Genomic DNA, 27,611 nt, shown 5'->3' with positions numbered 1-27,611 from the left:
TCCTGGACCAGCAGCATCAGCATCACCTGGATGCTGGTTATTAATGCAGAATGTCCCCCACCTTCAGACACACACCCTGAATCTTCTACCAAGATCACTAGGTGGTTCACATCTACCTTAAGGTTTGAGAAACACTAGGACATTTTAAATTCTATGTTTTTGTTTTGTTTTGTTTTGTTTTGTTTTTTTCCCAAATAGCGGTCTAAAGTGGTGGGTGTTGGTGGTTCTAGGTTGAGAAGTTCATGTTTACGCAGATGCTCTTACATGCTCCTTTCTTCTGAAGGGTCTACATGATCACTCCTCTAGATTTCCGACTTCCTTTATGTGTTGTCCTTGACTCGTGTTAGAAAGCTGTGAAGTGTGACTGAAACTAGCGGGTGAGTTAAAGTTTCCTGTTCCACATCACACCATTAAGAGGTCGAAATGTCTCAAAGGAGAAGATGCTCCCTCCCCAGATCGCTCGGTGACTGCAGACGGCCTCAAGAACTTGGGCCGGTTGCTCGAAAAGGGCAAAAGGAAGTGTGTGGTGAAACGATGGGATAGAAAACCCAGGCCATGGCAGGAGGGAGAAGGTTATGACTCGTGCTCCCGAGCCGCTCAGATGGACGTGCTCCGTCAGCCCTGCGGAGGCAGCTGGGATGTTGCTCACCATAGTGGGCTAACCCCTGCTCTGGCTTGATTTAAGAGAATTGTGGTAGTTGGTGATGGTTCTAAGAGTAAGCCTGCCATTAAAGGAGAGGGCTTTGGGCAGTGGCTTGGTAACATCATACCCTTGGATGAAAGAAGAGTCCAGCCAGCCTCTCTTTGGGCAGGAGTTTCTGAGACCAACAGCCTCTCTTATTTCTAGGGCGGACCATTCATTAAGCAGGTGTCTCTGTCCTGAGTCTGGCTGCTGACTGATGTTTGCATATTGTGGTTATCCTAAAATAGGACGGACTGCGATTTATTGTCACGCATTGGGGAGATGTCCCTCAGACAATTTATGGTTCTTTGGGGGGGGGGGGGAAGAAAAAACACCTGTCAAATTGTATAAATTCAAAATTATTTAGGAACCACGTGCAATTTTGGTTGCCTTATTGAATAGAAAGATAACTAGATTGCTGTAGCGTAGCGAAAATATTGAAACCATGTGCAGCTTTATTCTTTTTTTCTGAAATGATGAACAAGGCATAAATTTACCTGAGGGGAGAGGATGGCATTACCTAGTTAAATTCACCTCTAATTTATTTTATTTTATTTTTTTCTGATGTCAAAATTGTGGGAAATGATGTTCACTCGCTTTCTGCTGCAGTTTCGTTCTTCTTTTGCTTACTCTTATGTGGTTTTCCCACTAATAATTTGTTGTTCTGAGCTCTTCTTTAGGAAACCTCTCCCTTTGGTAGTGACGGTGGCGGGTTTCCTTTGGAATGTCTGTCCCTTGCAGACTGGTAGCCTGCAAGGTAGATAAGTCGAGTCTCATCTCAAGGGCCATCCTAGGGTGAGGCTTCAGGCAGTAGTGACATTGTAGAGCTAGACAGGAAGATGAACATCCTCATAATCCTGTGACTTAATTCAGTGGGCCTGGGGCTTATCAGATGCCGGTTGGGACCAGAGGTAGAAACTCAGATGCATAGCATGGGACAGGGAATGTTTCTTTATTCATAACTGACTTTGAACCCTATCTGCCCTCCTGCTAACCTTCACCTTGTATAATGTCTGGTTTTACATACACGTGAATGTGCATATGTGTAGATAGGTATCTGTGTATGTGTCAGTGTTTGTATATGTAGGACCTTACGGACATACACAGACGTATACCTTTAGAGACCTGAGTACATCCCCCGGTGTCTATATGTATGCATTTTTTTTTTTTAAGATTTTATTTATTTATCAGAGAGAGAGAGGGGAGAGAGCGAGCACAGGCAGACAGAATGGCAGGCAGAGGCAGAGGGAGAAGCAGGCTCCCCGCCGAGCAAGGAGCCCGATGTGGGACTCGATCCCAGGACGCTGGGATCATGACCTGAGCCGAAGGCAGCTGCTTAACCAACTGAGCCACCCAGGCGTCCCTATATGTCTGCATTTTTAAAAAAATCATTTTAGGGAGTTTCATGATAGAAATGTTTCGGATGCACGTATTTAATCCGCTGCACAGATGAGGACATTGAAGCTCACAGGAGCGGTAACTTCAGTAGGACTTGGGTAGAATGAGACCCCATGCCTCTGCTTTCCTACCGTGTGCTCTAAATAGGGGTCAGTGCCTCCTCTGTTATGCCCTCGTGTGGCTATGGGATGGCTTGTCAAACTCTCGTTATTGCCATATCTATATATCTGGGATACACTTTGCCAACTGTTGCCTTAAATTGCTTTTTAAAGATTGATTCCTTTGTTTATTTATTTTTAATTAATATTTTTCATAAAATGACACTTCAGAATTCGTTATTGGAAAACTAGCATGATGATGGTCCATAAAGGAAAGAACACTATAAAAATAAATACCTGGGTGTTAAGTGTGTGTGTGTGTGTGTGTGTGTGTATACACACGTGTGTGTGAGTGTGTTCCTGCATGCATACATATCTCCATTTCTCAGCTACAACCACCCCAGGTACCACCCATAGTATTTGCACTGTACTTTTGGGAAAGACTGAGGTAGACCAGAAACCCCCAAATTAGTTTGCAAATGATGTGGTATAGTGAGACTGGTCTCCAAAGGTCGTTGCCCTTGGTACACTGCAGCTGGGAAATAAAAAATGTTGTTGGAGATCCAGTTTTTTCTTACCTTTTGATAGCAGGTGTTAGGTACAACCTTGAATAAGATCAGACCAGTCTCACTCAGGACCTACAATGTTTGGAAACCTCTACTTTTGATTAATCTTTTTCTTCACAGCTCTGCTGAAAGGGTAGAAGCTATTAATTTGGGATATTACTTTCCTTTTCATTCCTCTTCCCCTTATGTGTCGTTAACTTCTGATTCTTAAATTCTTACAGTAACCTTTTAAAAATATATAGAACTGGTTTAGTAGATGCTTTCTTAATTTTTTGCTGTGATACTGGTCTCAAGTGGATAACCGAAATAAAATATTAAGATTGTGGTTGCCCCAAGTGAATCTTTCGATTTTGAGTTTATATCCTATCTTTGGGTTTTGGGATCTCAGGTGGGCATGATAAAATATTGTGGTTCTGACAGTTAATCATTTTTCTATTAGCTTTTTTGGGTGGAGGAGGAAATTGAACTCTTTTATCACTTCAAAATAATAATAAAAAAGAAGCAGTATTGAATTAGTATATTATGTAAAATGGAAGAAAGGGGGGAAAAACCCCACCTGTCATTTTCTCTCTCTGCCATTTGAACCCAACACCCTAAAATGAATGGTGTGTTTAAGTTATAGAGCCTGTGTGGGAAAATTCAAGAAAAATGCTGCTCAGCCCTTGCTTTGCTGTGTTTCCTTTTCCTGTGCAGGAGAATATGCAAATTGCCTTTCTGTGGATGCGCTCTGTCACATCCTTGTAAAGGTTCTGTGGGGATCCGTGCATCTTGCTGAGTTGAGCCTTGTGCCAGCTCAGAGAGTTTGATTGTTTTTGCTAATAGAGACAGATTTTGTCATTAGAGATACCCACGTGTGATGCTGCCTGCATACTTCTTGAGTCTCTGGTCACAGAAATCCCTTTGGCTTTAGGTGCAAGTCAGTGGAAACACACACGCATACGCACACGCGCGCGCGCACACACACACACACACACACACACCCCTCAAGCATAGAGAATTTGACTGTGGAATTGGCAAGGAATAAGTGAGCCAAATTTGGCCTGTAGAAATTAACACTGGCAACTTCGTGAGTAAAAATTACATGAAAAGCACTCATGGGGGAAGGAGGAAGGGAAAAAAAAATCTAGGATAACAGTGCAGCAGACCACGTTTCCTATCCAGTCTGTCTTCTCGGGGCTGTTTGTCTAAACAGCATTGCCATTTTTTCTAAACAGTACTGCTGGTGTCCTCGATCTGTAGTATGAAGTGAATCAACCACACAGACCAAATGCTCGTTGAGTTGAGAGTTCCTTTATTTGGCCAAATTAAACCCAACAACCTCAGCTCTGTCCAAACTTGTGCTAGTCTGGGGCCAGCTAAGACGCCTGTCCCCGTTTGTAGATCTGTAGAGAAAAATGAAATGATATAGTAGCTGTTTCCTGTTCTTTGGATGAGAAGGAATTTAGCTCCCTGTAAAACTAATCAATTTTTTGTCTCCGAAAAGCTGGGAACATAATACTTAGAGGTTGTCTCAGACACCGGAGGGGGATGGGGGCGGGGGGAGAAAACATAAGAGACTCCATGTGGTTTTTTGGAAAGGTGAGCGGTGATATTAAAGTCTCCTGTGGATGGTCCAATATTTGGCTTTGCCACCTGAGCGTCTGCTGAAGAAGACCGTCCAGAAGCACAGTGCTTATTTTTAGGATAGTTTGGAATGGTTTACAGTTTTGGTTTTGGTGCACGGTCTTACACGTCTTAGTCCACAAGCACAGATAGAGAGATAATTGGAAGTCTAAAATCAATAACGATGGAACGCAGCCAGTGTGAAACAGATGCCGGAATAAACCATCTGTAAATTCCATGGTGGGCGGAGTCAGGGCTCAAAATGTTTATTTGCATCCTGTGTATCACTGGAATAGCCCTGAGGATGATACGGGTCTATACAACTTGCCTTCCAAGCTCTCGCCCTTCCAACCCCAACTCTACCTGTTTTCTTACGTATATTTGAAGGATTGCTTTGGTGTTTTGTAATTTTCTGTATATATTGGGAATCCACTGGATAAGGTTGGACATTTTTTTCTCATAGATTGACTGGTCCTGTTCTAGCTGGCTCTCCATTCAGCAGCCTCTTCAGAATGTAGATGTGATCATGTCACCTTCACCTGTTCAACAGCAAGCTGAGGTCTTCAGTAGCCTGCCACTATCATTAAGGACAAAGACAGAATTCTGTCACAGGATCTGTACAAGCTTTATAGTGGGAATTCTGTTTTCTTTTCATTCTGTGCTACCGGCACCTTTCTTTTCTCTTGCACACACCCTGTTTTTGTCTTATTCTGCTCCTTGGTGCCACAGGGCCTTTGCATGTGTTCCCTGTGCCTGGAGTATGCTTCCAACTCCTCTTCACCTGGTTGTCTCCCGCCTGTCCTTCAGCTCACAGTTTCACCTGTAACCTCAGCAAGGAGTTCTTCCTTGATCTCTCTACTCTGCCAACATCCCTCTTAAACTTTGTTCTGGACACATATAACTTTGTGGCATTTATTCCAATATAGTCTATATGTATCTTTCTTTCTATATTGATTAATGCCCATCTTCTCACCATCTCCAGCAGGCAAGAATACACCTTGCTGGGTACTGTTGTATACTAGTCTCTAAGCACAGTGCCTGGCACAAAATACGTATTTTGTAAATATTTCTTCAACAAATGACTGTAGTAGTGGTCTGTTGTTCCTGTTTGGAAAGATACTGGAGTCTCAACTTTCTCTATTTTGAGTCCTTTTGAAGTCCTATTTAAAAACCAAACCAAGTAGTTTCCTTATCAACCGTGTGGTTACTCTCTAAGTGGTGCACTATTTTTTTTCTATTTTTTTTTTTAATTGTCTTTATGTTACAGGGCTGAAGTTCTTTTTTGGGGGTGATTATGTGTTTTGTGGGGTGAAGGGCAGTTTGTGGCCATGACTGTTTTATAGTCAAAGTCTCAAACATTGTATACTAAATCCTATAATGGAAGCAACAACAACAACTAATTGTTGAGTTTTGTTCTGCTTATAGTTTTGATCCCTGATAATGTTCCCACCCTTAATTTGGTATTAGGGCACCTTATATGTCCCCATAGCCACATACAAGCCACTTACCATCTCTCAAACTTTTCTATCTAGACCTGTGAAATGAGTCAGGTTACATGATATCTAAGTTCCCTTCTGGCTCATTGATAGTCAAATAAAACTCTAGGTTTTATTTGTGTAATTATTGGCTCTCACATCAAAGACCCAGGTTCAAAAATGTTTCTATATCTATATCTTATAAAGCTTACATGATTTCATGGAGGATTTAGATTTTTTTTTGTTATCAATATGAGTGAAAGCTATACTCATAATTTATAGATTGAAAAATTATTATCATACTTAAGGATATTAACTTCTTAAAATCACTGGGATCCTCATGGCCCCATTTTTTTAATGAGCCTTTAAATAGGTGATCTGTGAGAAATGAAAAGATACTCTTGACAGATAGGTTTTGGCTGTACTTGGTTTCTCAGAGTTTCTGATACACAAATGTGCCTTATGAATTTCCAAGACATAGGACATAATATAGTTACTGGAATATAGAGTCCATGGGGAGGAATGCTTTTCTTTAGAAGACGTGTATGTGTGTATGTGTGTGTACTGGGGGTGGGTGGAAAGGTTCTGGGACAGATGACCTTAAGATATGAATGAGAACTCAATGTTGTGTTTCCAAATACCTAGACTTCCCATAGGGTGTGATTACAGTATACTTTGAGAGTGCCTTTTAATTTTTTTAAATGGACAATAACAAAAATAGTGAGAAAATGCCAGGAGAATATAGTGTTCTCAGTGAGAGCATGGTTTGGGGTTATTAATGTGAAGCCATGTACAGGATTTGAAAAGTAAATCAGCATGCTATTAGATGGTGCTGATTCATCGGTCATTACACACTCCCAGAGACTGATCTTAATTATCTTTTTTTTTTTTTTTTTTAGAGGGGGATGGGGCAGAGGGAGAGGGAGAATTTTTTTTTTTTTTTTAAGATTATTTATTTATTTATTTGACAGACAGCGATCACAAGTAGTCAGAGAGGCAGGCAGGGAGAGAGGAGGAAGCAGGCTCCCCGCTGAGCGGAGAATCCGATGTGGGGCTCAATCCCAGGACCCTGGGATCACGAACTGAGCCAAAGGTAAAGACTTAACCCACTGAGCCACCCAGGTGGCCCAGAGAGAGAGAATCGTAAGCAGATACCATGCTCAACATGGAGCCCGACTCGGGGCTCTCTCTCACAATCCTGAGATCATGACCTGAGCTGAAATGAAGAGTCAGATGCTTAACTGACTGAGCCACCTAGGCACTCCTTAAATATCCTTTTTTATTTCACACATTTTATGATTGTCTTCTTATTCCTTACCCATGGCATTAGCAAGGAGATATCAAGTCTTTACAGGCAGGGCTATGAAGAAGTACCTTTGAGATCCCAGCCTCCAGGATTTCCTCATGATCTGCTTGGTTTTCTTGTGTCCTCTACTTTTGGCCCCCACCCGAGGGCTGGAGCATGTCCAGAAGGTTCCATGAGTTGCTGTTAGCATACTCCTCGCGTCAGAGGAAATTCCCCCTCGTTTGTTCCCCTTCTAATAATTGGAAATGAGACCGAAATCTTAACCGGTATCCTTAAATCAGTCGACCTTAAATGCTTCAGTGAAAAGTGGAAGGCCTGGGGGCTCCCTAAAGTGATGTGTGGATGCCGAGTGTCCTGCGGAGCTCAGCATTCCCTCCATTCTGAGACGCTCCTGGCCTTTCAGAGCCAGGGCCGGCACCTGGATGGATACTGACCAACAGCTTGCTGATGAGCGTGGCCCGGAGCTGGTTGTGGAAGCTGATGACAGGGGCGTGCTGAACTTGGGTGCTGGCAACTCGATGCAATGGGTTGTTTCTGAGCTGGTGCAGGTACAAGCCCGGGATCAGGAAATCCCCATCACTTCCACTGACCCTCAGTGAGGTGACTGGAAAAGGTTTTAGAGCTCTCTGAAAAAATAGTTGATCTGTTACGAAATGATCTGGCACGCCAGTAGGCCCGGCATATGGTTTCTTCTCGGTCACCTTTCTCTGTCTTTCGTGGCCAACAGTTCCATGGCTTGTTGAACATGTAGCTTCTCACTGAGCTCCCGCTGCCTAGGGAAGGGAGGCCTTGATGGCTCTGGGTATTTCTCTCCTGTCCTGAAATCTTTCTAGTTGCCTGCCTTGCATTCCTCTTCTTGTCTTTGTTTCCTTACCTTCATCACGGATCTGTTTCTTTCACAAGGAATAAATGCTTATTGCTAAAACAAAACAAAACAAAACACAAAAAAAAACCCCAAACCAAACAACAACAAAAAGAGGCAAAAAAGAGAGAGGGGGAATAAAAACCATGAAAAAAAGTGCATATAGGTAACAAGGCAAAAAACACAAAAATTGTTACTAGTCACATTTTGTGGTATTTCCTTCCATTGTTTTTTCCAGGAATGTGAGTGCACACACCCATATATAGTTGCAAAAATGAGCTCATACCCTACATGCGGTTTGGTAGTTTGTCTTTTCTATTTAAAATATATCTTGGGACGTGCTCTGCTATGGGTCAAAAACCAAACTGGTTGAATAGAGATACATGATAAACCAAGTGGGGCAGCACGTTACTCTGTAGTATCTAGGAGGCAGGTAAATAAGGTTTACTAAATAATTAGGGAAAGTGCAATATATGAAGAGAGGACATCGTCTTATACCATTAATAGAGATGTATGTCCTATATTTTAATAGCAGCATGGCCTTGTTGCACAGGGGTGTATTGTCATTTACTGAGCCAGCTCCGTATTGGTTGGACGTGGAGGTTATGTATGTGTTCCTTTGGGGGCGGGGCATGTATATGTGTGTTTCAATGAGCCGAATGGCTAGTTGACTTTCCATCCCCCCCCCCCCAGCGACCCCCAACCCAGTCTTCCTGTGTTTTCAAAGGAATAGAACTGTGTGTCGGCATTTGGTAGCCACTCCTATACGTCAGGAGACAAAAGCACCTTTGAAAGTGCTACTTTTAGTTTTACTCTTCGTGTGTAGACAGGTGGTACATTAATTCTCTAAGTTGGTTGGCTTATATTAAGCCGACGAATATTTTTAATTGGACAAACATATTTAACCCAAAATATGTTTATTTTTCCGTCTTTTTTTTTTTTTTTTTTTAAACTTAGGGACACTGAGAGACGGTTGTGGTAGTGCCCAGGAGCCCGCACGAAAAGTGGGGGAGGGGTGGGGTCAGCATACAGGGGAGATCACAAGATAGGAAGGAATGCACCCCATGCCACTTGGGCTCACAGCCCCTGTGTGAAGGACCCCTGTCGTCTTCCGTGTCCTTTCTTTCTGTTCTTTACCCCAGGGGAAGATTCAGGTGTGTCATTTTGAAGGGTTTGTAATGGGCACCGTTCTTGGCTCCCATTCACCTGCAGGCGCCGCGGGGCTCTCTTCTGCCCCCTCTGTGCTCACCGTCTGTGCTACATCCCAGTCCTTGGTCTGGCCGCGGAGACGGCAGTGCCACGTTCCCTTCCTTTCTTCACAGAGGCAGGCTGTTGAGTGCACAGCAGAGAAGGCTTCGGGGCCGCTTTGATCAGCCGGAATGTGAGGCGCAGCAGGCCCTCCGACCACACGAACCCATCCTCCCCGCACTCTGTAAATCTCACCCTCTTTGAGTACTTGAGCTTGTGGCAAGGCACGTGACACTCAAAGACAGGAACTTTCCCAAGGTGCCCGTGGAGGGCCAAGGCCAGGTGTCTCCAGGTCCCGCAGGCCGTGTTGCCTGTACTGCTCCGTGAGGGTCAGAGCCATCTGTCTGGAAAATCTCGATCGTTTTGAAGACTGGAGGAGGAGACAGACGCTGCTCTGTGTGGAAGCGCTTAGACCTTCCGTAGCAGTGACAACATTCATTATCATTGGGAATTTTGGTCTCTACGCGTCCTTCGCAGTGTCGGGCCCGCTGATGAACGCTGCCTTACCCCTCAGTGAGATGGGGAGCTTAGACTCTGCGGCCCCCTCCCTCGGAGCCACTTTTCTGCCAGAAGCAGGAGGTTACAGAGATGAGGGGCCTGGCCCAGGCTCCTGGCTGGTGGGCCTGGTGGCGGCGCAGAACCCGAGGCTTCCTTCCCTCAAAAGCCGCTGTTCTGCCTCCGGAGGAGGACCGGCAGGGCTGATCGCTGCTTTTTATGGGTCATTCTTTCTCAGAGACGTAGCCTGCCTCTTGCCAGCATCAGATAGTCAGAAATGACAGTAGGAAGGCCATTCAGCTTCTGTAATCCCAGGACAGAGGGAGACCTGGAGCCGGTGCATAAAGGAGGAGCAGAGCATCCTTATTTGTGGTGTGTCCCGTGTAACCACCGATGCTCAATGTCGGTGAACTGAGAAGTGATTTTGCCTCATCTGGTACCCCTCAGACAGCGTATGGATTCTGTACTGCATCTTGGCCCACGGTGAATGATGGAGTCCCGAGAACAGGCCCTAACTCCCGCATCTCGCCTGTTTTCCATGTCTGCTACGTGAATTCAGCCGCATGGGATAAGGATCAGCATAGCTCCCGGAGCCTTTCAACGTCAGCAGTAGGTGAGAAAACAGACAGATACCAGCCCTTCTGAAGAAGAGCCATATCAAACCTGTTTGCTCTGGGAAAAAGACATTTATTACCTTTTTATGCAAAGGACCCAAAAGGGATGTGTTTCAACTTCGAAAAAATAAGATCTCAAGGAACAAAGCGTATTCTAGTTGAAATCCTGCTTTTTTTCCGTGAGATATTTCTCAAAGACCTCAGAAGCTCAAAGATCTATGTTTGGAGAAATTTTAAGAAATGTATTGCAGCCATGTTTGACATTCGTTTCCTAATTTCTTTGAGAATATATATGAAACATGGAGTAGATGTGTGTAGACCATTTTAAACACACAAATGCATTTTTGAGTACACAACCACAAGGATGCATCTTTTGGTGAATGAAGAAAGCTCGGTGTCTCTTTTGAGTAAAATAAACATCAGGAAATACAATCTCAACTTGGAAGCACACCATAATTTCTTGGAATATAACAAAATTTTGAGACAAAAATAATAATCCGCCTGAAATTTTAAAATGCTGTAAGTGTCTCAAGATATGGAAGCCAACTTTTTACCTTTTTCAAAAGACTGTGAACCGTTAAGTAAGAGTAAAAATATCAAAAGACCAACAGTATCTCACAATCTCCTTTCTAGTCTTAATTATTCATCCGTCATTCCTTTTAAAATGGGAAATAACTTTTTGGTGTAATTAGTGAACATACTAGGTGCCAAACACTGTGTTTCGGTCCGTTATTGTATCTTCCCTTAAAGTCCAGTGGATAGGCCTGTTAGTGGCCATAGCCTATAGTCACAGGAGCCAAGCTCAGGTGGAATTGTGGGGGCCACCGGACTTTTAAAAGGCACTTGAAGAGGCATTGAGGCTCCAACCCAGGCAGTCTGACCCCAGAGTTAAAGCACCTATTAGGAGATATTACTGCTCCTTGAGGGTTTTGCCTTCATTGTTTTCCCTGTGCACTTCAGAATAGCTTGAGATCTCTTTGTGCTGAGGGAAATAACTCAGACTTAGCCCTCTCTTCATCCAAATAATAGGTGAGCCTTAGCGCACTCATACTGCTGTAGACGGAGTCACGTGCTTCTGGCGTAGTGCCTACTGAAGAGGACCTAAAGGCTGTTGTATTGGCACACCCCTTCGTTCATTTGCTTGTTCATTTGTTCACACAGTAAATAGTTCGGTGGCAGTTACATACCAGCTACTGTTTCACACAAAGGGCAGAGAGCAGTGTGTACAGCCACTCCCTGATCTCATGGTGCTTACATCCTAGCAAGGAAGACAGAACTCAAATAAATATATAGTATGTTTCATGGTAGTAAGTGGTCTAGAAAAAATAAATGAGAGTGAAGAAGTGGAGAATGTGAGGGAGAGGTGTGCTGCTTTTAGCCAGGAAGTTCAAGGAAGGAAAGGACAGTGAGAATATAGCAAAATTGTGAGACATGAGGGGCCGTTGGGGATATCTGAGGGAAGAGCAGTCAGGAAGAACAGCAAGTGCAAAGGCCCTGTGGTGAGAGTCTGCTCATAAAAACAAAAACAAAAACGAAGAAAAGTCCATTATTCAAATTAATCTGTCCTTGCATATATCTTCCTGATCAGATAATCTTTTATTTCTCATATGGGGATCTGTATTGAATGGCGAGGGGCCAAACAATCTAAACATGGCATTTCTGATTCCAAAGATTTGGTAAATATGGAATATAGCCCAAAGGTTTTACCTCTGAGATGTATCCTGTCCTAGCCAACCAAGTGATTTATTTTTAGTGGACTGTATGTATGTAGCCTTATTCTAGGGAATGGAAATCAGGATCTCTCTGTTCTATGGGGCAGTGGTTCCAATAGGATAAGAATCTGGTCCCCTTGCTTCTGGTTACACCCCTAGAGGAAATAAAAGGATTGCCTGTATGATCTGGAAATGAGTAACTGTTGCATTATGGCAGAGTAAAACCTCTTTGAACCGTTTGATCTCAAATCTGAAAGGTTTCACATCAATCAGTAAAATATTACTAGATGCTATGTTCTTAAAATTTACTTGGTAACACCTTTGCAAATTGTTCATATTGATCCAATGGAACTCATTTTCTTGATGAAAAATCTCCTAAAATTCACGATTTCCTACTGGACATTCATAGCAAAATGTATATTTAAAGCCCTTGCGAGTGTGCGCATGGTAACGGCTCTGTGGAAGCCTGATTAGCTGGTTTCCAATTTGCCAGATTTTTTTTTTTTTTAAGTTTTTTTTTTAAACCATTCTCTCTTGTTAGGGAGAACATAAAGGCATCAGAAACCCGCTCACAGCATTTCATTTCTGATATCCCTCAATATGGAATAAACAATTAAACTGATTTGAGTATGAATTGTCTCTGAAATATCCCCTTTATGCTTGGCAGCCCTATGCAAAAATTTCCGCCTGTTGCAAATTGAAAGTCTTCAAGTTGCAAACCCCCCTGAAGAACGGTTTTGATAATAGGGCCGTTGTCAGGCCCTTAACTCCATTGCCCGCGGCTGGGAGCCTCCAGAATAACGTTTAATGTAGTTGTCGGGCAAGGAGTTGTTGGCAGCCATGAGGCTCCCTGCTTGAGTGCTCCCTTTCCTGACGGGGAATATAGGACAGTGATCAAGCAGAGGGTCTCAAAGGAGGTCTTCAATCACTGGGTAACATGAAGGACGGATACACACAGGCTGCCAGAGAAGCCGGGACAAAGCTCCCGAGTTGCAGAGAGACAGAGAATTCCTGTATGAACACCCAGATGACTGGGAACCTAGTCCTTACGGGATTAAACAGTGCCTGGGGGCACTAAGGCTAATAGGAAATGCTGGAATGGAGATTTTTTTTTTTTTTTTTTTTTTTTTTTGGTCCCCAGTTTTGTACTGTTTATGATCTGCCAGCAGGAATATTTCACGGCATTAAAGGCATGGCCGGAAAGCAAGATGTATACGTATATACACACTCATACACACACGCGCGCGCGTGCACACACACACACACACACACACACACTCTTCCTCTGTATCTTCACAACCCTGATACCACATATGGCCCTTGCGGACGGAGTATTGTGTGTTGTTTAGTCTTGGAACTTCTTTTAAAGATAGGATGTCATTTACAATCTTCAGGCCATATGTTTACTCAGACTTAAGAAACACGGGCTAATCTTTTTCTATTTTGAGGAGTAATAAATTGAAAAGATAATTACATAATATGGTGCATAATGTAACTCTGGCTTGAGCCATATGTGTTTAATTTTAGAGAAACATGCGTGATGACAGGTTATGAAGGATGAAACTATTTTAGTCTTTTTAGGGATTAGAAGCATGAGGTTTTTTTTTTTTGTTGTTGTTGTTTTTTTTTAAATAAGTGTCCCTTATTTCCATCCCCTCCCCCTCCCCCCGCAAAACAACCCAATACGCAAACCCAGTGAGAAACTCCCTCCTAAAAGCTGTTTGTTTTTTTCTGGTGGTCACTGGTATAGACAATTCAAGTTAGAGGGCGTATTAGTTCCAAGCCCTTGTAAAATGAGATGCAGGCTCCTGTGTGCTTAAGGGGGTGGGGAATGGTTGGCCATGTAGTTCGTAACGTGAGAGCAGAGTGTGGAGATGCTGTGTTTAGAGTCAGGCAGAAATTGTCATCCGAGTATCCAGTTAGAAACACCACCAGTTCTCCCTCTCCTTATTGAACGTGAAGGCGTATCTGATATAAAATGTTGTGGCGGGAGAGGTGTGAGAATTTTTCTTTCCTTCCTTCTGCACACATCAGTGGGGCCCCTCTTAAGAAGCTCCACCTACTCTACTTGGTCCCCAAGATGCAGCGTCAGCTCAAATACTCTCCGTAAAACTCTTAAGCAGGAGGCTCCTATACTGAGACCACTTTTAGGTCACCTTCACAATGTGTCACTTTATCCCTGCTCCTGGCCTGGCAGCAGAAGTGTCAGGTATGGTGGGCAGAATAATGCCCCCTGAATATGCCGATGTCCTGGTCTGTAGAACCTGGAAAGGTGATCTGTCACACGGAAAAGGGGATATCAGTTTGTAGATGGAACTGGGGTGGCCAATCACCTGATGTTGAATGGGGGGAGATTAGCCTGGATTGTGCCAGGGGCTCAGTGTACTCACAGAGTTTTTAAAAGGAGAAGAGAGAGGGAATAAAGAGATAAAAGCAAAGAGAACCAGAGCCAGACTCTGCCCAGTGTTGCTGACTTTGAACATGGAGGAAGGGGCCATACGCCAAGGAATGGGGGCTTCTTCTAGAAGCTGAAAAGGGCAAGCAAGGAAACAGATTATCTCCTAGAGCCTCCAGAAGGAACCACAGCCCTGCCAACACCTTGGCCTTAGCCCCTTGAGACCCGTTTTGGACTTCTGACCTCCAGAACTATAAAGCATTTATATGTATATGTTTAAATATACATATATATTCATATATGTATTATATATGTATATGTTTAATATATATGTATGTGTTTTAAGTCACCGAGTTTGTGGTGGCTTGTGATAGCAGCCATGGGAAGGTAGTAGACGGGAGGAAGACCACATGCCTGGTGTACAGGGAAGAGATCAGTTGTTAGCAAATGTGGCTGTGTATGAGAAACACCTGGAGGGCTTTAAAAATGCTGGTATCTGGACCCTGGAACCCTGAAGTTGCAATTTAATGAGTCTAGGGGTGGCCTGGACACCAGGTTCCCCAGGTGATTCAGGTATGCAACCAAAGAGGTGGCACACCGGTTTAGGGTATGAGCTTTGGTATCAGTAAACACTGCTTCCAGGTGAGCACCGGTGTCGGGCCAGCTGGGTGTGCAAGTTATTCTCTTCGCTTTAGTTTCCCCATCTATCACCTGGGGATACTGTGAACTTCTGCTGAGGGTTGTATGATCCTGACGTATTAAAGGGCCCATGTCTTTCTCACGGGGATTGCTCAATAAAGGGTTGCTGCTCTTTGGAGTCCCCTTATGGTGATTGGGATGCACAGAGGCAGATCCCTTGATGAGATGATATTAGACAGGGAGCCTGGCTGATTTCTAGAGCTTATATTCGCAGCTGCTTTCAGAAGTAGCTCCTACTATTTTACCCTACCCACGGAAGGGAGAGAGGATCGGGAAAGGTAAGCAGCTCTTCCAGTGGCACCAGAAATAAGCTGGGAGCCGGGACTCGAACCTGGGTCTCTCTTGAGTTTGGGACCATGCCTGCTTGCCATGTGTGAGGCTTGCGAGGCGGATGGGTAGGAATGTGAAGCTGACAGCTGCACTCTCTCGAGCCCCCTTGGGTGGCATTTCACAAACCATTGCCAGCGTCAGGCCCCAGGCTGGGGGTGGCATTTTGTACCGGATTCGGTCTCTGCACGATAAAGCGTATTGCCCTGTTGCCTGCCGTCACGGAAAAGGAGGTTGAAAGCCATGGGAATGATGATTCTTAACAGTTATAGGCTGTTTGCCTCTGTCTGCCGTTTAATCTAATCTCAGGTTCAGTTGATACTATTGATTAGGTTCTTTTCAGAACGGTATGCGGCATATGGGGCTTCTCTGTGTGGGGTAAAATGTTATTCTTCTCCTCTGTGAGTTGAGAAGAAAAGGTGAAAGTATACAATTAATTTGCCTGCACTTTCTTGCAAATTGTATGCTGGATTTCTGCGAAATGCTGTATGGAACAATATCCCAAGCAAATTATTGTTATTTACTGTGACTTTTGCCTGCATATTTAAAGTCAACAATTATGTTTCCTTTCTGTACTTAATGGCCTTTGTACAACAGTTTTAGAAACTTGGTCAGGTGTCACTAAGCAAACCTGCGCTTCGACCCTGTGATTCTTGGGAAACAAGTTAACAATATCAGAAGTAACAACCAAGCCCTGTTTCCAAAGGTAACAACCGAACCCAGGAGGGCCTGCTCCCTTCTCCCTTCCTGTAAGGTGATTAATAAATTATCTGGAGGCCATTGCCCTGAATTTCATTTGTTTTAGGCAATATATCATCTTTTGTCATCCTTGCTGTTGGTATGACGGAGAGCGAATAATAAAATGGAATCTGGTAATCTTAAGTTTTTTTTTTTCTTCACATTTCATGCATTTGGAGGGCAGTTTTGCTACCTTTGGAATTCTGTCATTCCTTGAGTCCTTTAGAAGAGAAATTCTTTGAAAATGGACGTAGAGATGACACAGAATGGGACATCACTTCCAGCTGTACAACATAGTAATTAGGCCATTATGTACATCACACAGTGCTCACCAGGCTCAGTGCAGTCACCGCCTGTCACCTTATGATGTTATTACAGTATTATTACAGTAGTATTGCGTCTCCTCCCTTTCCTGTACTTCTTATCCTATGACTTGCTCATTTTACCCCTGAAAGTTTGTACCTCTTCCTCCCCTTCACTGATTTCGTCTATCGCCTTCCCCTTGCCCTGTGGCAACTCTCAGTTTATTGTGTACTTAGGAGTCTATTTATGTTTCTTTGGGATTTTTTGTTAGCTCATTTGTTTCATGTTTTAGGTCCCACATGTAAGTTAACTTACATGGTATTTGTCTTGTTTGTGTCTGACTTATTTCACTTAGCAGAATGCCCTCTAGGTCTGCCCATGCTGTCATGAATGGCAAGATTTTGTTCTTTTTTCTGGCTGAGTAATACTCCATTATGCATGTGCATACACACACCACCTCTTCTTTATCCTTTTATCCATCAGTGGACCCTTGGGCTGCTTCCATAGCTTGGCTACTGTAGATAATGCTGCAGTCAATACAGGGGTGTGTGGGTCTTTTTGAAATAGCGTTTTGGTTGTCTTCAGGTCATTAACCAGAAGTAGAATCACTGGGCTATATGGTATTTTTACTTTTAGTCTCTTGAGGAACCTCCACACTGTTTTCCATACTGGCCACAGCAGCTGACATTCCTGCAGCAGTGTAGGATGGTTCCCTTTTCTCCACATCCTCGCCAGCACGTGCTGTTTCTAGTCATTTTCATACGGGCGATTCTGACAGGTGTGAGGCAGTATCACACTGTGGTTCTGATGGGCATTTCCCTCATGATGAGTGATGTTCAGTATTTTTTGTGTGCCTCTTGGCCATCTGGGTATCTTCTTTTCTTTTCTTTTTTTAAATATTTTGTTTACTTATTTGACAGAGAGAGAGAGATCACAGGTAGGTAGAGAGGCAGGCTGAGAGAGAGGGAAAAGCATGCTCTCTGCTGAGCAGAGAGCCCGATGCGGGGCTCGATCCCAGGAGCCCAAGATCATGACCCGAGCCAAAGGCAGAGGCTTAACCCACTGAGCCACCCTGGCGCCCCTTGGTGTCTTCTTTGGAAAAATGTCTATTCAGGTCCTCTGCCTTTTTTTTTTTTTTTTTTTTTAAATCAGTGTATTTGTTTTTTGGGCATTGAGAGCAAACTCTTTGTCCTAGAGGTGGGGCATATGTTGTTTCACATCAGTGGTTCTCTAATCCCAACCCAGATTCTGAAATAATGCTCTCCTTTTTGTGTTCCTCTTACTTTCATTGCCATGTAGCAGCCATTGACCTGAAGGTTTTTGGCGGTGATATATATATATATATATATATATATATATATATATTTTTTTTTTTTTTTTTTTAAAGCTGTCTTGGTTTTGGAGGTCCGAGCAGGTTTTTTGTTCTATTAGGGACCCAGTTCATGCCCCGACTGGAACTGCTAGAAGCAGCTTATGGCCAGCCATTCATGCACATACTAGGGTTTTGTGAATCTGAAGAGATCCAAGTTCATTATTCCCAATTTCCAGGAACTTTGGGTTATGACATTTCCACTCAATAAACAGAAGCAAAGAGCCTACAAACCAAACTAGATCTTCTCATTTGAGAAATGAATCTGGCTTTGCTTATCCAGTGTCTTATCTAATAAAGAGTATGCTTGGCCAACTATATGTTAAAAGACAGTCTGACTGAAGAGTTTTCAGATCATCTCGGGAATAAATTGACAGGGAGACAGGTACCGAAGATGGGCAGGAGTTAGAGCAAAGGACAGAGACCAGCCATCATCTCCTGGGTTCTCTCCACCTTTAAGGACAGTTATTAATATTTTGTCCTCTTTGCTTGTGGTTGTATTTAAAAGGAATACAACGTTTCAGTTAGAGTATATAGGATGCTGTTATAGCTATGCTGTTCCCATCCTCAGAAACAAATGCCATCAGGAGTTGGGGCTTCCTCCTTCCATTCCATTTTTATGTGTTTGGTTACATAGACCCTATTTTTGAGAGTGTTTAGTTGATAAGTTTAGCTTCAAACTGTATTGTATCCTTACTACTTTGTGCTTTTTTATTCAGCCTTGATTTTGAGAGTGATTAGCATTCATACATAGAGCTCTAACTTACCTCGCCAAAGTCTACACAGTATTCTGCCATTGAACCATGCCTTGTGCTTATTCATTCCAGCGTCGGAGGGCATTTAAAATTTTCTTTTTACTGCAGTGAACAACATAGGCATGCGTGAGAGTTTCCTTAAAGACTGAGAAGTAGAATTCCAAGAATTGTACTTACTAAGGCGCACCGCTCCTCAGTTCAGAACTTGCTTCCGTAGCAAGCTGAGGAGGATGTCGGTCTGTCCCGTCTTCCCTCAGGGAGTCTACAGTCTGGTGAGGAAGTGGAGGAGGATAGCTCTGTCTGTCCAAGAACTGTTTATTTGAGCCGGACTGCATTGGTGCCCTCAAGAGGAAGTAATGGTCTGCTTAGATTTCTAGTATCTTGTAGCAAACAACTCACGACTTCATGTGAACGTGATTGTACGTGACACAATCACGGCATCGTGTCCACGGATTTCATCTGTTTGAATAGAACGCTCCCACTACATTGTCTGAATGGCAAGAGGCTCCTTTTCTGTTTCAGGTAGTGGCACGGTTTAGAGAAGGAAGACGTCACCAATTAATCCAGCCAAGAGCCCAGCGAGCGTTGTCCTGCCCATGGGCTGGTTTTGGGCTTTCTCTGCCATTCCTTTTGGGGGGCTAAGAGAGCCCCAGAGAGACATGTCTGAAGCAACAGCACACAAAAATAGAGTGAACGAAGACAAAAATGTAAGAATAAAAGGGAGGAAGAATTTCTGAGTGAATGAGGCCTTCGCTGCTCCTTCTCCTCCTGAGGTGTGATATGTAGATCTGTCCCGTGCTCAGGCCTGACAGCTTGTGGGGACCAGATGAATTTTTCAGTCAGCATGAGAAATGCCATCCACACCAACTGATACCCTCTCCTGGCAGCTGCCTCACTATCTTTTATCATTCCTCTTGATCCATCATCCAGAGAATGCTAGAAGGCACGAGAATGTAAGATCCAAATAGGAATGGGTGCATGTTTTCTATCTTGGTGTACTTTCCAGAACCTTTTTGAACTTTTGAACCGCTCGCACCCATGGGGCCCTGTGCAGGGGAGTTGATAAATAGAGATAATGTTGATGTGAGTACAGTTTCTTTCATATGTAACTAGAGAAGCATGTGAGTTCCAGATAAGCTTCTCTTAGAAAAAATAAAATTCTAAATGTCAAAGATTTTTGAGCCAGGGTGACAAGGACTCCAGGACTGAAAGATGTCCTCGGACTTGAGCCCAGGAGGGGAGAATCCAGCAGAGAGCATATAGGTCAGTTTGGCCAAAGCCCCTTCTGTTTTCATTGAATTTAGACTTCCCTCCCTCTTCTGTGTTCTCTTAAGGCCTCTGGTTATTCTAATTTCACTTTCTTTCCTTGTCTGTAATGGTCACTTTCTAAGTCCTCCCCCAGTATATTGAAAAAACCGGGGAGTCAGCCTCTGAGACAATGTGTCTCATGGGTATGGGAGTGCGTTCTTTTCTTCACAAAACTTCTGGAACAATAATCCAGCTTCCATTCCCTCACAGGCATCTTTTTGAAATTGGAGGCTTTATATTCGGATAAAAGAAAACATGATGCATTGATTCTATGTAAATAAATGAAACGGGAAAGGCCTGGGTCATAAACACCTGGTCCAATTAAGTACCTCGTTTTTGGATTGTTTATTAAAAATTTGCAATACATGTTTTCATGCCTGTCCTGGGCTTAGTTATTAACCAGTGGAGGATTTCAATAAGATTTTCTTCAATATTGGCGATAGAAGTAGTTTGTTTGTTTTTTTTTAATTTTTAAATTTTAAAAATTGTTATGAATTCAGACTCATACCCTCCTAGGAAAGCAATGCACTGCCAAGTGCAAGGTGAAGCCTAAAAGCTTATCATTTAGAAAAAATGTCCAAGTGTGGAAATAACGGTCATAATTGTTAGCATTGGATTAATTAGATTTGGCATCATTTATTTCCCATTTTAACTTTTTATCACTTTTGTCTACATCTTAATTATTTGGGGATGAACAAATCAATGGGGAACATAGTAAGCATTTACTAGATGTTTGTTGTATTAACAAAGGGACATTTTTCAATGACTTCATTCAAAGCTTATGTCGTGTGGAGATTTCACAATAAAATGAGGGCTTGTAAGATGTAGGGAGGACCACGTGGCTGGCTGAGGTCACACATGACATGATTTTGCTCTTGCTAAAGTTTGAGCACGTTGCCTTCTGTTTTGTTTTGTTTTGTTTTGTTTTTTTACTTACATGTATTAGGTTCATGCATTTCAAAGGTGGAGATCCGGTAAGAGAGGACATTCCTGTATTTTCTCCACAACAGGCTGCAGGTTATCGTAAGTTACACCTCCCAAATCCCCACTCCTTTGATCTCCCCAAGATGCCACTCGTAGCTCAGTCCGGGTAGATCGTAGAGCTCTGGTCAGCGCACAATCAGGCATTTGATTTTTATTGTCTTTGGAGGAATGTGTAGGATTTTTAGAACTTTAGCCATACCCAAATAGTTACTTAATTTGAAACCTGCTGGAATTTCTTATTACTCAACTACATGGTGGGAGGTAGTGGGATACAGGATAAATGGCTCATTGGAAAAAAAAAAAAAAAACAACTCTCTTACATAGTTTTTTCTTCACTACTTGGGTCCTTCGAGAAGGTATTACCTTATGGGGTAATCCCACTCCTGTAGGAATGTGTTTATTACACACGCACACATCTCCATAGATGCACCCGTCCATGTATACCAAAGTGTGTTCACACGTCTGTGTGCACACCTCCACGTGTATGGTCGTTACATTTCCTAAACCCAAGTAACTCGAGTTTCTTTCCTAACACAAAAAGTCACTTCCAAGAAAAGTGGAAAAATAAACAGTATAATCAGCGAGGCATCACAAATAACTTTTATGTCTAAATCAAGCTATTAAATGCTTTTTTATTTTTAAGTAGATAGGGGAATAAAATAGCTACATAGTTCATAAAGTGGTGTGCCATTACTGCCTGCTGTGCCCGAGAATTATGCCAGCTTTTTACACTCATGAAGTAAAAGCAGATTAGAACTGTGATCAATGTATTACCCTATATTTCTTATTGTGCGTTATATTTCCTTTTTGAGCACCTTTGTCGACTAAATGGCTACTAATGACATAATTACAATTGTTTGTCACCACCATAATGCGTGATTTCCTATCTCATCATGAAGATGTAAGTTAGATAAAAGAGGAGTTTTGGCAGGAAGACAAAGTGCAGTGATTTATTAAAGGCCAGATGTGGTTGTTAAAAGCTTTTCTCCAGAAGGCTCAATTGAGTGATGTGAAAAGGGAATGAAATCGCTCCGCACACCCAGCCTGTGGTTCGGGGTGTGAGTGACATAGTTGCTCATGGAAGCATGACAGACGAGCCACATGTTTTATTGTTGTGTACAGATTTTACGTTGGAATTTAAACAGGGTGAGAAAGGTCCGCATTAGCTTACACCAGCCAAGTAGGTGTTTAAAAGAAACTCGTGAGACTCAAGGGCTGGCAGGATCCTTCCATTTGTTTCGTGCCTCATAGGGAGGACTGAGCTCTCTAACATGTCTGTCCAGCACGGCTCAAAAACCTCGAGGGAGGGAGAGAGAGGCTCATTGGAGAAATCAGAGTGATCAGAAGCGAGTAGAGACGAGATACCACTCACACACTGTTGACATACGTATCATACACGTAGACTTGACATATAGACACTCAGATTCGATAGATGCTTCTAAGGAAAAGGCGCCATTCCTGGTTTTAGTACTATTTGCACATGCAAAGCCTGTTAAAATAATGTTAAGACCCTGGAGTGATAGAAGCTATGAGTGGTTTGAAGAGTATTCTCGAGCTTTAGGGGAGGATGGGGGTGGAGAAGAAAGTGGTTATTTCTTTGTGTCATGCTCTGTTTCTCTGTACTTCCTCTCTTCTCTTCCCCCTCCCCGCCCTTTCTCCTCCTCCTTCCTCACTTCCCTGTAAAATTTTGTATGAATAGAGTTACACTGTAGAATGGGGTCTGTGCCGTGTGGAACCCAGTGTTGTGCTGGACATAGGAATCTTCTTGTGTCTTCCAGAGCGGACAGAAAAAGTGACTTTAAATAGACTTAGACTTTTTTTTAGATTAATTCAGTGAGGCTAGAGAGAGGTTTGGTGGGGTGTTCATAACCCTGCTGGGTTCTCTCAGTACAAGGTCCTCCTCGTGTTCTCTGTCAGGGTCATACAGCCTTGAGAGCTCTTGTAGAGTTACCATTCTTGGTGATTGTAATTTGTGGAGTATCTGTCATATTACCTAAATGTTTATTCCCCGGTTTCCGGTCTGTAAGTTCCACGCAGGCAGGGATTGTCCTATCGCGTTACCTGACACATTGTGTGCATTTGGGAAGTAGTCATAGGATGAACCACAAGAACCACTTGGACAGTAGCCTGCGTTCAGCCTATCACTTGGAGATCACCAGCAAACCCATCCAGATAAAACTTTCCCAAACTCCAGATATGTGTCCACGTAGATAATGAAGAAAGTTAGGTGGCTTCCTGCCATCCCCTTAATTTAAAATTTGGAGCCTGAGAATCCAGCTAGGTCCAGTCCCTTCCAAGTTGACTTTTGTCTCCCAGGCACCCATCATGTAATTCCAGAGACTGCCACTTGATGGCTCGTATCCAACCCTTCCACACGAGAGAATCAAGTCAGAAAAAAATGAACGTGTTCTCTACCTCTTGATTCTTTCATTTAGAATCTGCATGTTCTTTATGACTCATGTGTTGACCCTTATAAAGAGAGGACTGAAATGGAAATGCAGGGAGTTAAGTTTCAGAGATGCCAAGTACTTAGAACCCGGGCTGCCTTCATGGTCGTGGGACCCACACAGCCAGCCCAGGCCCTGTGATCAACAGGGCCCTACCCTTGGTTGAACGCACTGCTGTCACTATCTTGAAAATCTTTGATTTTTTTTTTTCCTTTTTAAAAAGATTTATTTGTTTATTTGAAAGAACATGAATGGGGTGGGGAGTGGAGGGAGAGAGAGAGAAGCAGACTCCCAGCTGTGTGCAGAGCCCCACATGGGGCTCTATCCCATTACCCTGAGCTGAAATCAAGAGTTGGAAGCTTAACTGACGTGGCCACCCAAGCGCCCCACCATCTTGAAACTCTTAATAAATTCACACAAGGGGTCCACAGTTTCATTTTACTCTGGACCCCACAGTTTACGTTGGTGGCCTTGCCTGTCCCTATATGTTCTTTCATTGTCACCACCGGTGACTTTGCAGTTGCTAACTTTCCTTACTCTGCCAGAACCCCTGTTATTTGAAGCCAGGTTGCCCAGGCCTGATCTTAACCTGACCAGGGCTCCTAATGGCTTTATTGAGTGCTTGTCAGGAAGCCTGCCTTCCCTAGACACAAACGAGTGGGATAAGAGCTTTGGCCTTGACTCCTGGATTCAGATCCTGGCCCTGCAAGGAGCACATTACTTACACTTCCCAGGCTCAGTTTGGTCATTTGCAAAAACGACATGATAATAGTGTGCCTCTGTCCTAAACTTGAGGTGGGGGCTAAATGGGATAGTGGATGGAACAAGCTTCCCGGGCACCTGGCCTACGGTGAGCGCTCAGTCACGGCTGGGTATTGTTGCCATCACTGGGCAGCACATTTCTGGAGACGCGTGCCCCTCATGGAGGAGTCTCCCGTTCTCTGTGGTCGGCGCTCCCTGACGCTGCAGAATTGTCGCTGTGCCTTGATGCTGTCCTGGGCCGCTCACACGAGTTCTTGGAGCCTGGTGCCAGAGTTCAAGGGAGGCCTTGACTCCGCTCTGCTGACTGCCTCCCTCTCTCTGAGACCCTGACTGGTCCCTCTCCTCTGTGCTCCCTCCTGTATATGGAATGATCAACATGGAAAGGATTTGTATAACCAAACTGAGAATTCTGTAACCCATTTCTGTTTCCCAGTGGTTCAAAGATATCTCTTACTCACTGTATCTTTTGCAGGGCATTGAAAACACATTTTGGGGGCTGCCTGGGTGGTTCAGTGGGTTAAGCCTCTGCCTTCCGCTCAGGTCATGATCTCAGGGTGCTGGGATCGAGCCCCATATCCGGCTCTCTGCTCAGCGGGGAGCCTGTTGCCCCCTGTCCCTCTGCCTGCCTCTCTGCTTCCTTGTGATCTCTCTGTGTCAAATAAATAAATAAAATCTTAAAGAAAAAAAAAATTTTGAAGAAGACACGTAATGTGTAAATAGAATCCCCTCCCCCATTCATACAGAAAACTTGCAAAACATTGACCATATCATAGGGACTTGGGTTCTTGGAGAGGGTTCTTGGGTTATTGGGGACGGATGGGATGTGGGATATGATCCATTTATTTATCTGACAAGGATCTGTTGAAGACTTCGTATGCCAGGTATCCTTGTAAGTCCCGGGAGTGTAACTCTTCACAATCCCACAAGAACCTTGCTGTTGTGTGGCTGACATTCTAGAAGGGAAAAAATACTAAATACAACAAAGGACAGTATCAGACAGTATCTCTGCTATGCAGAGAAGTAAGACGGGGCCATGCAATAAGACTGCCTCTGGGCTGCTTTAGACAAGGTAGCCAGGGAAGGTGTCTCGGAGGAGGTGACATTTGAGCTGAGATGTGAATGGCAAGAGGGAGGCGACCCCTAGAAGGGTAGGAGAAAAGCCTTTCGGGCTCAGACCCTCAGGTGCCATGAGCGTGGTGGATTTGAGGAACAGAAAAAAGACCATCGTGGCTGGAACGAGGTGTCTGAGCTAGAGACGGGAAATTGGTTGGGCGAGAAAGTTAGTTGGGGCCTGATCTTGGAGTCTGTAGACCATGATCATGTCATCCCTGGGCCTTGTTGCTCTTTTATTTTCAAGCTAAAAGAGACCCAGGAATCTGTTTCATCCTAAGCTGAACAATTGAATCAATTAAGCAGTCTCCAGGTATTAATTAGACAGGAAATGGATGATTTTACCTGGATTTATCCACTGAGGTTCTCTAAATAAGAAGTGTTATCTGAATGGAGCACTGGAATTGGAGTCCCAAGGCAAGTCTCAGCCCTACTGGGATAAGCTGTTTAGTTTCCTCAGTGAATCATATCATCATAGATTGATCATGCCTTTGACACAAGGTTGGCATAATGTCGAAATGACTTAGGGCTCGGGGTGACTACTGGGTAAATGCAAAGTCATATGCAGATATTACGTAGCTGTTGTGATTGATAAGTCTCAGTTGATAACCTTAGCTGCTAAAAATCTCTACTTTTTAAAGTTAGAAAAGTATATTTTTCTATCCATTAAGGAGTTTTTCTATTACTTGTAGAGAGACCTAACAGATAAATTCATGATGTATATAGTTACCTTATTCAGTAAGTGCTTCCTAGATACTGGCTCATGTTCATAGATAACTGACCTTCTTTGTTAAGGTCTGGAATGTGAGAGCACATGGCCCCATCTATGGGATTCTGTCTCGTAGATTACTTATCTCTTAGCTGGACTGACTTTGAAATATGGGAAGGTCCCAAAAGATGGTTTACTGTTAGTTTTAAAGGCTTGTCTTTAAAGAGGATCACAGTGGTTTTTAGAAGACAAAAATTCCATGCCTTTAAAGGTGACTCCTGGTCACCCTGGATTTGGGTTTGTGGAGATGAGTGGTTTATATGTTGTTCTTTGGGAGAAGGTAGTTGTGGAAATTGGGTCTAGGTAGCTGACATTTATGAAGCAGGAGTCAGCTTTTGTCTCCATCTGCCTCTCAGAACTTCTCACTCTGCTCAGCAGGACATCTGTATATGTCAAGGAATCGGCCACAATGACTGGTTGGTTGAGTTGATTAGTGTTTGCCTTTGGCTCTGGTCATGATCCTGGAGTCCTGGGATTGAGCCCCCACTCAGACTCCCTGCTCAGTGGAGAGCCTGCTTCTCCCCCTCCTCCCCACTCGTACTCTCTCTCAATGTCTCTGTCTCTCTCTCTCAAATAAATAAAATCTTTAAGAAAAAAAAAAAGGAATCAACAAGGATAACAAATTCCATTGGTCTGGTTCTCCAAGATTGGTTTCAGGAGCCATGTAAATGGCCACAGGGTATCTGAATTTTAAGATCTTACTCTCCTCTTGAGTTCGTAGACATCCCTGGGAAAGATGATCTCAGATTACTGGAAGACTTTATTGTTAAGTTTTAGAGAATTTTGCATTCTGCTTAGAAAGTCATTTTCGAGTTTTATTAGAACATTTACTCGCAATGGTGCTAATTATTTTAAATATGACCCTGGAAATGGGCTATGTCAGCTTGAAAAGACTATTTTTAACAGAATTTGGTTTTAAAGGCAGGTTTTATAGACATTATAGTAATACCATTGTTATCTAATTAGCATCCACTGTGCAAATGTACGTGATATTAGAGAGGCAAGTATACATAAAATTATAAATTGTGACATTTTATGAGGTTTTTTTATCATGAGTCTTACACAGTCATCATTACTTAACAGTGTGAAATGTGGCCTTAGACATTACATCATGTAAAGACCAGAAGACCAAAAAAAAAAAAAAAAAAAAAAAACCCACAAAAACCTGAGGATCAATTTTTGATTATAATAAAGTTTTAGTATGAGGCATTTCTGAATATGTGTCATGAACATGAGTCATGATTTTCACACCAAACCTGACCTATTATGATTATGTTTTGACTTCAAGGGGTTTTCAGTATTTAAATTCTAAACCTAATTCTAAGGTTTCAAAATGATTCACATTCAAATCTACTTTTATGTTTTATAATTAAATAAGAAAATATTGCTTATACCTACATTTTTACTATTCTTAGACATATTATAATTATTTCTTTAATTTCACCAATAAAATAGCCCATTTCTTCATTAGTAAATTACAAGGCTACCTCAATAAAAGAAAAAAAAAAACTAGTGTAAATGTGGCTCGCCATCTCAAATCATCACTCAGTGTGGAATTTCCTTTCGTTAGTTCTTTTTGTAAAATGT

At 43.0% G+C, this 27,611-nt stretch overlaps 1 protein-coding gene across 6 annotated transcripts in view; it reads left to right on the top strand.

The window, feature by feature from the left end:
* Positions 1–27,611, top strand: part of FOXP1 (forkhead box P1) — a 453,072-nt gene that overhangs the window by 21,634 nt on the left and 403,827 nt on the right. The window lies entirely within an intron of this gene.

The sequence above is a fragment of the Mustela lutreola genome, chromosome 2, assembly GCF_030435805.1.
Source record: "Mustela lutreola isolate mMusLut2 chromosome 2, mMusLut2.pri, whole genome shotgun sequence".
NCBI classification, from domain to species: domain Eukaryota; kingdom Metazoa; phylum Chordata; class Mammalia; order Carnivora; family Mustelidae; genus Mustela; species Mustela lutreola.
The sequence above is the reverse complement of the archived record's forward strand: the minus strand, read 5'-3'. Positions and strand labels throughout refer to the sequence as shown.